Genomic DNA, 7,500 nt, shown 5'->3' with positions numbered 1-7,500 from the left:
TGCAATATGCACAAGTAGTCCTTCATGAAAGGGGCTGGAAGCTGTTTTCATTTTGACACGAGAGGGAGAGAGAGAGAGAGAGAGACCACCTTGCATTGTCAATTGCTAAATCTGTATATGGATAAGTAGCCTATGGTTGTCAACTTATTTCGTACGGCCATACCAGCCTGGCAACGCCCGATCTCGTCTGATCTCGGAAGCTAAGCAGGGTTGGGCCTGGTTAGTACTTGGATGGGAGACCGCCTGGGAATACCAGGTGCTGTATGCTCTTTTGCTCATTCACTTAGAAACTGAAATCTTGCAATATGCACAAGTAGTCCTTCATGAAAGGGGCTGGAAGCTGTTTTCATTTTGACACGAGAGAGAGAGAGAGAGAGAGAGAGAGAGAGAGAGAGAGACTACCTTGCATTGTCAATTGCTAAATCTGTATATGGATAAGTAGCCTATGGTTGTCAACTTATTTCGTACGGCCATACCAGCCTGGCAACGCCCGATCTCGTCTGATCTCGGAGCTAAGCAGGGTCGGGCCTGGTTAGTACTTGGATGGGAGACCGCCTGGGAATACCAGGTGCTGTATGCTCTTTTGCTCATTCACTTAGAAACTGAAATCTTGCAATATGCACAAGTAGTCCTTCATGAAAGGGGCTGGAAGCTGTTTTCATTTTGACACGAGAGAGAGAGAGAGAGACCACCTTGCATTGTCAATTGCTAAATCTGTATATGGATAAGTAGCCTATGGTTGTCAACTTATTTCGTACGGCCATACCAGCCTGGCAACGCCCGATCTCGTCTGATCTCGGAAGCTAAGCAGGGTCGGTCCTGGTTAGTACTTGGATGGGAGACCGCCTGGGAATACCAGGTGCTGTATGCTCATTCACTTAGAAACTGAAATCTTGCAATATGCACAAGTAGTCCTTCATGAAAGGGGCTGGAAGCTGTTTTCATTTTGACACGAGAGGGAGAGAGAGAGAGAGAGAGACCACCTTGCATTGTCAATTGCTAAATCTGTATATGGATAAGTAGCCTATGGTTGTCAACTTATTTCGTACGGCCATACCAGCCTGGCAACGCCCGATCTCGTCTGATCTCGGAAGCTAAGCAGGGTTGGGCCTGGTTAGTACTTGGATGGGAGACCGCCTGGGAATACCAGGTGCTGTATGCTCTTTTGCTCATTCACTTAGAAACTGAAATCTTGCAATATGCACAAGTAGTCCTTCATGAAAGGGGCTGGAAGCTGTTTTCATTTTGACACGAGAGAGAGAGAGAGAGAGAGAGAGAGAGAGAGAGAGAGAGAGAGAGAGAGACTACCTTGCATTGTCAATTGCTAAATCTGTATATGGATAAGTAGCCTATGGTTGTCAACTTATTTCGTACGGCCATACCAGCCTGGCAACGCCCGATCTCGTCTGATCTCGGAGCTAAGCAGGGTCGGGCCTGGTTAGTACTTGGATGGGAGACCGCCTGGGAATACCAGGTGCTGTATGCTCTTTTGCTCATTCACTTAGAAACTGAAATCTTGCAATATGCACAAGTAGTCCTTCATGAAAGGGGCTGGAAGCTGTTTTCATTTTGACACGAGAGAGAGAGAGAGAGAGAGAGACCACCTTGCATTGTCAATTGCTAAATCTGTATATGGATAAGTAGCCTATGGTTGTCAACTTATTTTGTACGGCTATACCAGCCTGGCAACGCCCGATCTCGTCTGATCTCGGAAGCTAAGCATGGTCGGGCCTGGTTAGTACTTGGATGGGAGACCGCCTGGGAATACCAGGTGCTGTATGCTCTTTTGCTCATTCACTTAGAAACTGAAATCTTGCAATATGCACAAGTAGTCCTTCATGAAAGGGGCTGGAAGCTGTTTTCATTTTGACACGAGAGAGAGAGAGAGAGAGAGAGAGAGAGAGAGACTACCTTGCATTGTCAATTGCTAAATCTGTATATGGATAAGTAGCCTATGGTTGTCAACTTATTTCGTACGGCCATACCAGCCTGGCAATGCCCGATCTCGTCTGATCTCGGAAGCTAAGCAGGGTCGGGCCTGGTTAGTACTTGGATGGGAGACCGCCTGGGAATACCAGGTGCTGTATGCTCTTTTGCTCATTCACTTAGAAACTGAAATCTTGCAATATGCACAAGTAGTCCTTCATGAAAGGGGCTGGAAGCTGTTTTCATTTTGACACGAGAGAGAGAGAGAGAGAGAGAGAGAGACCACCTTGCATTGTCAATTGCTAAATCTGTATATGGATAAGTAGCCTATGGTTGTCAACTTATTTCGTACGGCCATACCAGCCTGGCAACGCCCGATCTCGTCTGATCTCGGAAGCTAAGCAGGGTCGGGCCTGGTTAGTACTTGGATGGGAGACCGCCTGGGAATACCAGGTGCTGTATGCTCTTTTGCTCATTCACTTAGAAACTGAAATCTTGCAATATGCACAAGTAGTCCTTCATGAAAGGGGCTGGAAGCTGTTTTCATTTTGACACGAGAGAGAGAGAGAGAGAGAGAGAGAGAGACCACCTTGCATTGTCAATTGCTAAATCTGTATATGGATAAGTAGCCTATGGTTGTCAACTTATTTCGTACGGCCATACCAGCCTGGCAACGCCCGATCTCGTCTGATCTCGGAAGCTAAGCAGGGTTGGGCCTGGTTAGTACTTGGATGGGAGACCGCCTGGGAATACCAGGTGCTGTATGCTCTTTTGCTCATTCACTTAGAAACTGAAATCTTGCAATATGCACAAGTAGTCCTTCATGAAAGGGGCTGGAAGCTGTTTTCATTTTGACACGAGAGAGAGAGAGAGAGAGAGAGACCACCTTGCATTGTCAATTGCTAAATCTGTATATGGATAAGTAGCCTATGGTTGTCAACTTATTTCGTACGGCCATACCAGCCTGGCAACGCCCGATCTCGTCTGATCTCGGAAGCTAAGCAGGGTTGGGCCTGGTTAGTACTTGGATGGGAGACCGCCTGGGAATACCAGGTGCTGTATGCTCTTTTGCTCATTCACTTAGAAACTGAAATCTTGCAATATGCACAAGTAGTCCTTCATGAAAGGGGCTGGAAGCTGTTTTCATTTTGACACGAGAGAGAGAGAGAGAGAGACCACCTTGCATTGTCAATTGCTAAATCTGTATATGGATAAGTAGCCTATGGTTGTCAACTTATTTCGTAAGGCCATACAAGCCTGGCAACGCCCGATCTCGTCTGATCTCGGAAGCTAAGCAGGGTCGGGCCTGGTTAGTACTTGGATGGGAGACCGCCTGGGAATACCAGGTGCTGTATGCTCCTTTGCTCATTCACTTAGAAACTGAAATCTTGCAATATGCACAAGTAGTCCTTCATGAAATGGGCTGGAAGCTGTTTTCATTTTGACACGAGAGAGAGAGAGAGACCACCTTGCATTGTCAATTGCTAAATCTGTATATGGATAAGTAGCCTATGGTTGTCAACTTATTTCGTACGGCCATACCAGCCTGGCAACGCCCGATCTCGTCTGATCTCGGAAGCTAAGCAGGGTCGGGCCTGGTTAGTACTTGGATGGGAGACCGCCTGGGAATACCAGGTGCTGTATGCTCTTTTGCTCATTCACTTAGAAACTGAAATCTTGCAATATGCACAAGTAGTCCTTCATGAAAGGGGCTGGAAGCTGTTTTCATTTTGACACGAGAGAGAGAGAGAGAGAGAGAGAGAGACCACCTTGCATTGTCAATTGCTAAATCTGTATATGGATAAGTAGCCTATGGTTGTCAACTTATTTCGTACGGCCATACCAGCCTGGCAACGCCCGATCTCGTCTGATCTCGGAAGCTAAGCAGGGTTGGGCCTGGTTAGTACTTGGATGGGAGACCGCCTGGGAATACCAGGTGCTGTATGCTCTTTTGCTCATTCACTTAGAAACTGAAATCTTGCAATATGCACAAGTAGTCCTTCATGAAAGGGGCTGGAAGCTGTTTTCATTTTGACACGAGAGAGAGAGAGAGAGAGAGAGAGAGAGAGACCACCTTGCATTGTCAATTGCTAAATCTGTATATGGATAAGTAGCCTATGGTTGTCAACTTATTTCGTACGGCCATACCAGCCTGGCAACGCCCGATCTCGTCTGATCTCGGAAGCTAAGCAGGGTTGGGCCTGGTTAGTACTTGGATGGGAGACCGCCTGGGAATACCAGGTGCTGTATGCTCTTTTGCTCATTCACTTAGAAACTGAAATCTTGCAATATGCACAAGTAGTCCTTCATGAAAGGGGCTGGAAGCTGTTTTCATTTTGACACGAGAGAGAGAGAGAGAGAGACCACCTTGCATTGTCAATTGCTAAATCTGTATATGGATAAGTAGCCTATGGTTGTCAACTTATTTCGTAAGGCCATACAAGCCTGGCAACGCCCGATCTCGTCTGATCTCGGAAGCTAAGCAGGGTCGGGCCTGGTTAGTACTTGGATGGGAGACCGCCTGGGAATACCAGGTGCTGTATGCTCCTTTGCTCATTCACTTAGAAACTGAAATCTTGCAATATGCACAAGTAGTCCTTCATGAAATGGGCTGGAAGCTGTTTTCATTTTGACACGAGAGAGAGAGAGAGACCACCTTGCATTGTCAATTGCTAAATCTGTATATGGATAAGTAGCCTATGGTTGTCAACTTATTTCGTACGGCCATACCAGCCTGGCAACGCCCGATCTCGTCTGATCTCGGAAGCTAAGCAGGGTCGGGCCTGGTTAGTACTTGGATGGGAGACCGCCTGGGAATACCAGGTGCTGTATGCTCTTTTGCTCATTCACTTAGAAACTGAAATCTTGCAATATGCACAAGTAGTCCTTCATGAAAGGGGCTGGAAGCTGTTTTCATTTTGACACGAGAGAGAGAGAGAGAGAGAGAGAGAGACCACCTTGCATTGTCAATTGCTAAATCTGTATATGGATAAGTAGCCTATGGTTGTCAACTTATTTCGTACGGCCATACCAGCCTGGCAACGCCCGATCTCGTCTGATCTCGGAAGCTAAGCAGGGTTGGGCCTGGTTAGTACTTGGATGGGAGACCGCCTGGGAATACCAGGTGCTGTATGCTCTTTTGCTCATTCACTTAGAAACTGAAATCTTGCAATATGCACAAGTAGTCCTTCATGAAAGGGGCTGGAAGCTGTTTTCATTTTGACACGAGAGAGAGAGAGAGAGACAGAGAGAGACCACCTTGCATTGTCAATTGCTAAATCTGTATATGGATAAGTAGCCTATGGTTGTCAACTTATTTCGTACGGCCATACCAGCCTGGCAACGCCCGATCTCGTCTGATCTCGGAAGCTAAGCAGGGTTGGGCCTGGTTAGTACTTGGATGGGAGACCGCCTGGGAATACCAGGTGCTGTATGCTCTTTTGCTCATTCACTTAGAAACTGAAATCTTGCAATATGCACAAGTAGTCCTTCATGAAAGGGGCTGGAAGCTGTTTTCATTTTGACACGAGAGAGAGAGAGAGAGAGACCACCTTGCATTGTCAATTGCTAAATCTGTATATGGATAAGTAGCCTATGGTTGTCAACTTATTTCGTACGGCCATACCAGCCTGGCAACGCCCGATCTCGTCTGATCTCGGAAGCTAAGCAGGGTCGGGCCTGGTTAGTACTTGGATGGGAGACCGCCTGGGAATACCAGGTGCTGTATGCTCCTTTGCTCATTCACTTAGAAACTGAAATCTTGCAATATGCACAAGTAGTCCTTCATGAAATGGGCTGGAAGCTGTTTTCATTTTGACACAAGAGAGAGAGAGAGAGAGACCACCTTGCATTGTCAATTGCTAAATCTGTATATGGATAAGTAGCCTATGGTTGTCAACTTATTTCGTACGGCCATACCAGCCTGGCAACGCCCGATCTCGTCTGATCTCGGAAGCTAAGCAGGGTCGGGCCTGGTTAGTACTTGGATGGGAGACCGCCTGGGAATACCAGGTGCTGTATGCTCTTTTGCTCATTCACTTAGAAACTGAAATCTTGCAATATGCACAAGTAGTCCTTCATGAAAGGGGCTGGAAGCTGTTTTCATTTTGACACGAGAGAGAGAGAGAGAGAGAGAGAGAGAGAGAGACCACCTTGCATTGTCAATTGCTAAATCTGTATATGGATAAGTAGCCTATGGTTGTCAACTTATTTCGTACGGCCATACCAGCCTGGCAACGCCCGATCTCGTCTGATCTCGGAAGCTAAGCAGGGTCGGGCCTGGTTAGTACTTGGATGGGAGACCGCCTGGGAATACCAGGTGCTGTATGCTCTTTTGCTCATTCACTTAGAAACTGAAATCTTGCAATATGCACAAGTAGTCCTTCATGAAAGGGGCTGGAAGCTGTTTTCATTTTGACACGAGAGAGAGAGAGAGAGAGAGAGAGAGAGAGAGAGAGAGACTACCTTGCATTGTCAATTGCTAAATCTGTATATGGATAAGTAGCCTATGGTTGTCAACTTATTTCGTACGGCCATACCAGCCTGGCAACGCCCGATCTCGTCTGATCTCGGAAGCTAAGCAGGGTCGGGCCTGGTTAGTACTTGGATGGGAGACCGCCTGGGAATACCAGGTGCTGTATGCTCTTTTGCTCATTCACTTAGAAACTGAAATCTTGCAATATGCACAAGTAGTCCTTCATGAAAGGGGCTGGAAGCTGTTTTCATTTTGACACGAGAGAGAGAGAGAGAGAGAGAGAGACCACCTTGCATTGTCAATTGCTAAATCTGTATATGGATAAGTAGCCTATGGTTGTCAACTTATTTCGTACGGCCATACCAGCCTGGCAACGCCCGATCTCGTCTGATCTCGGAAGCTAAGCAGGGTCGGGCCTGGTTAGTACTTGGATGGGAGACCGCCTGGGAATACCAGGTGCTGTATGCTCTTTTGCTCATTCACTTAGAAACTGAAATCTTGCAATATGCACAAGTAGTCCTTCATGAAAGGGGCTGGAAGCTGTTTTCATTTTGACACGAGAGAGAGAGAGAGAGAGAGAGACCACCTTGCATTGTCAATTGCTAAATCTGTATATGGATAAGTAGCCTATGGTTGTCAACTTATTTTGTACGGCTATACCAGCCTGGCAACGCCCGATCTCGTCTGATCTCGGAAGCTAAGCATGGTCGGGCCTGGTTAGTACTTGGATGGGAGACCGCCTGGGAATACCAGGTGCTGTATGCTCTTTTGCTCATTCACTTAGAAACTGAAATCTTGCAATATGCACAAGTAGTCCTTCATGAAAGGGGCTGGAAGCTGTTTTCATTTTGACACGAGAGAGAGAGAGAGAGACCACCTTGCATTGTCAATTGCTAAATCTGTATATGGATAAGTAGCCTATGGTTGTCAACTTATTTCGTACGGCCATACCAGCCTGGCAACGCCCGATCTCGTCTGATCTTGGAGCTAAGCAGGGTCGGGCCTGGTTAGTACTTGGATGGGAGACCGCCTGGGAATACCAGGTGCTGTATGCTCTTTTGCTCATTCACTTAGAAACTGAAATCTTGCAATATGCACAA

At 46.9% G+C, this 7,500-nt stretch overlaps 18 non-coding genes and 7 pseudogenes across 18 annotated transcripts; all 25 read left to right on the top strand.

Moving 5' to 3' along the window:
* The first annotated feature begins 149 nt into the window (after positions 1 to 149).
* LOC146225940 (5S ribosomal RNA) lies at positions 150 to 268 on the top strand. The gene has a single exon (XR_014748663.1). It is a non-coding gene; the product is annotated as a 5S ribosomal RNA (ribosomal RNA).
* Positions 269 to 462: 194 nt separating this feature from the next.
* Positions 463 to 580, top strand: LOC146225939 (5S ribosomal RNA; annotated as a pseudogene).
* Positions 581 to 752: 172 nt separating this feature from the next.
* LOC146225938 (5S ribosomal RNA) lies at positions 753 to 871 on the top strand. The gene has a single exon (XR_014749984.1). It is a non-coding gene; the product is annotated as a 5S ribosomal RNA (ribosomal RNA).
* A 172-nt stretch (positions 872 to 1,043) lies between these two features.
* LOC146225937 (5S ribosomal RNA) lies at positions 1,044 to 1,162 on the top strand. The gene has a single exon (XR_014748652.1). It is a non-coding gene; the product is annotated as a 5S ribosomal RNA (ribosomal RNA).
* Positions 1,163 to 1,368: 206 nt separating this feature from the next.
* LOC146225936 (5S ribosomal RNA) lies at positions 1,369 to 1,486 on the top strand (annotated as a pseudogene).
* A 178-nt stretch (positions 1,487 to 1,664) lies between these two features.
* On the top strand, positions 1,665 to 1,783 carry LOC146225935 (5S ribosomal RNA; annotated as a pseudogene).
* Positions 1,784 to 1,971: 188 nt separating this feature from the next.
* LOC146225934 (5S ribosomal RNA) lies at positions 1,972 to 2,090 on the top strand. The gene has a single exon (XR_014749470.1). It is a non-coding gene; the product is annotated as a 5S ribosomal RNA (ribosomal RNA).
* A 182-nt stretch (positions 2,091 to 2,272) lies between these two features.
* Positions 2,273 to 2,391, top strand: LOC146225933 (5S ribosomal RNA). The gene has a single exon (XR_014748213.1). It is a non-coding gene; the product is annotated as a 5S ribosomal RNA (ribosomal RNA).
* A 184-nt stretch (positions 2,392 to 2,575) lies between these two features.
* Positions 2,576 to 2,694, top strand: LOC146225932 (5S ribosomal RNA). Its single transcript, XR_014748641.1, has one exon. It is a non-coding gene; the product is annotated as a 5S ribosomal RNA (ribosomal RNA).
* A 178-nt stretch (positions 2,695 to 2,872) lies between these two features.
* On the top strand, positions 2,873 to 2,991 carry LOC146225931 (5S ribosomal RNA). Its single transcript, XR_014748629.1, has one exon. It is a non-coding gene; the product is annotated as a 5S ribosomal RNA (ribosomal RNA).
* A 174-nt stretch (positions 2,992 to 3,165) lies between these two features.
* Positions 3,166 to 3,284, top strand: LOC146225930 (5S ribosomal RNA; annotated as a pseudogene).
* Positions 3,285 to 3,454: 170 nt separating this feature from the next.
* On the top strand, positions 3,455 to 3,573 carry LOC146225929 (5S ribosomal RNA). The gene has a single exon (XR_014748212.1). It is a non-coding gene; the product is annotated as a 5S ribosomal RNA (ribosomal RNA).
* A 182-nt stretch (positions 3,574 to 3,755) lies between these two features.
* Positions 3,756 to 3,874, top strand: LOC146225928 (5S ribosomal RNA). Its single transcript, XR_014748618.1, has one exon. It is a non-coding gene; the product is annotated as a 5S ribosomal RNA (ribosomal RNA).
* Positions 3,875 to 4,060: 186 nt separating this feature from the next.
* Positions 4,061 to 4,179, top strand: LOC146225927 (5S ribosomal RNA). The gene has a single exon (XR_014748607.1). It is a non-coding gene; the product is annotated as a 5S ribosomal RNA (ribosomal RNA).
* A 174-nt stretch (positions 4,180 to 4,353) lies between these two features.
* Positions 4,354 to 4,472, top strand: LOC146225926 (5S ribosomal RNA; annotated as a pseudogene).
* Positions 4,473 to 4,642: 170 nt separating this feature from the next.
* Positions 4,643 to 4,761, top strand: LOC146225925 (5S ribosomal RNA). Its single transcript, XR_014748211.1, has one exon. It is a non-coding gene; the product is annotated as a 5S ribosomal RNA (ribosomal RNA).
* Positions 4,762 to 4,943: 182 nt separating this feature from the next.
* LOC146225924 (5S ribosomal RNA) lies at positions 4,944 to 5,062 on the top strand. The gene has a single exon (XR_014748596.1). It is a non-coding gene; the product is annotated as a 5S ribosomal RNA (ribosomal RNA).
* Positions 5,063 to 5,244: 182 nt separating this feature from the next.
* On the top strand, positions 5,245 to 5,363 carry LOC146225923 (5S ribosomal RNA). The gene has a single exon (XR_014748585.1). It is a non-coding gene; the product is annotated as a 5S ribosomal RNA (ribosomal RNA).
* A 174-nt stretch (positions 5,364 to 5,537) lies between these two features.
* LOC146225922 (5S ribosomal RNA) lies at positions 5,538 to 5,656 on the top strand. Its single transcript, XR_014748210.1, has one exon. It is a non-coding gene; the product is annotated as a 5S ribosomal RNA (ribosomal RNA).
* A 174-nt stretch (positions 5,657 to 5,830) lies between these two features.
* Positions 5,831 to 5,949, top strand: LOC146225921 (5S ribosomal RNA). The gene has a single exon (XR_014748209.1). It is a non-coding gene; the product is annotated as a 5S ribosomal RNA (ribosomal RNA).
* A 188-nt stretch (positions 5,950 to 6,137) lies between these two features.
* LOC146225920 (5S ribosomal RNA) lies at positions 6,138 to 6,256 on the top strand. The gene has a single exon (XR_014748208.1). It is a non-coding gene; the product is annotated as a 5S ribosomal RNA (ribosomal RNA).
* Positions 6,257 to 6,450: 194 nt separating this feature from the next.
* LOC146225919 (5S ribosomal RNA) lies at positions 6,451 to 6,569 on the top strand. Its single transcript, XR_014748207.1, has one exon. It is a non-coding gene; the product is annotated as a 5S ribosomal RNA (ribosomal RNA).
* Positions 6,570 to 6,749: 180 nt separating this feature from the next.
* LOC146225918 (5S ribosomal RNA) lies at positions 6,750 to 6,868 on the top strand. Its single transcript, XR_014748205.1, has one exon. It is a non-coding gene; the product is annotated as a 5S ribosomal RNA (ribosomal RNA).
* A 178-nt stretch (positions 6,869 to 7,046) lies between these two features.
* LOC146225917 (5S ribosomal RNA) lies at positions 7,047 to 7,165 on the top strand (annotated as a pseudogene).
* A 172-nt stretch (positions 7,166 to 7,337) lies between these two features.
* Positions 7,338 to 7,455, top strand: LOC146225916 (5S ribosomal RNA; annotated as a pseudogene).
* Positions 7,456 to 7,500: the final 45 nt, after the last annotated feature.

The sequence above is a fragment of the Hypomesus nipponensis genome, chromosome 25 (assembly GCF_054491055.1).
Source record: "Hypomesus nipponensis isolate SF chromosome 25, ASM5449105v1, whole genome shotgun sequence".
Taxonomy (NCBI): domain Eukaryota; kingdom Metazoa; phylum Chordata; class Actinopteri; order Osmeriformes; family Osmeridae; genus Hypomesus; species Hypomesus nipponensis.
The sequence above is the reverse complement of the archived record's forward strand: the minus strand, read 5'-3'. Positions and strand labels throughout refer to the sequence as shown.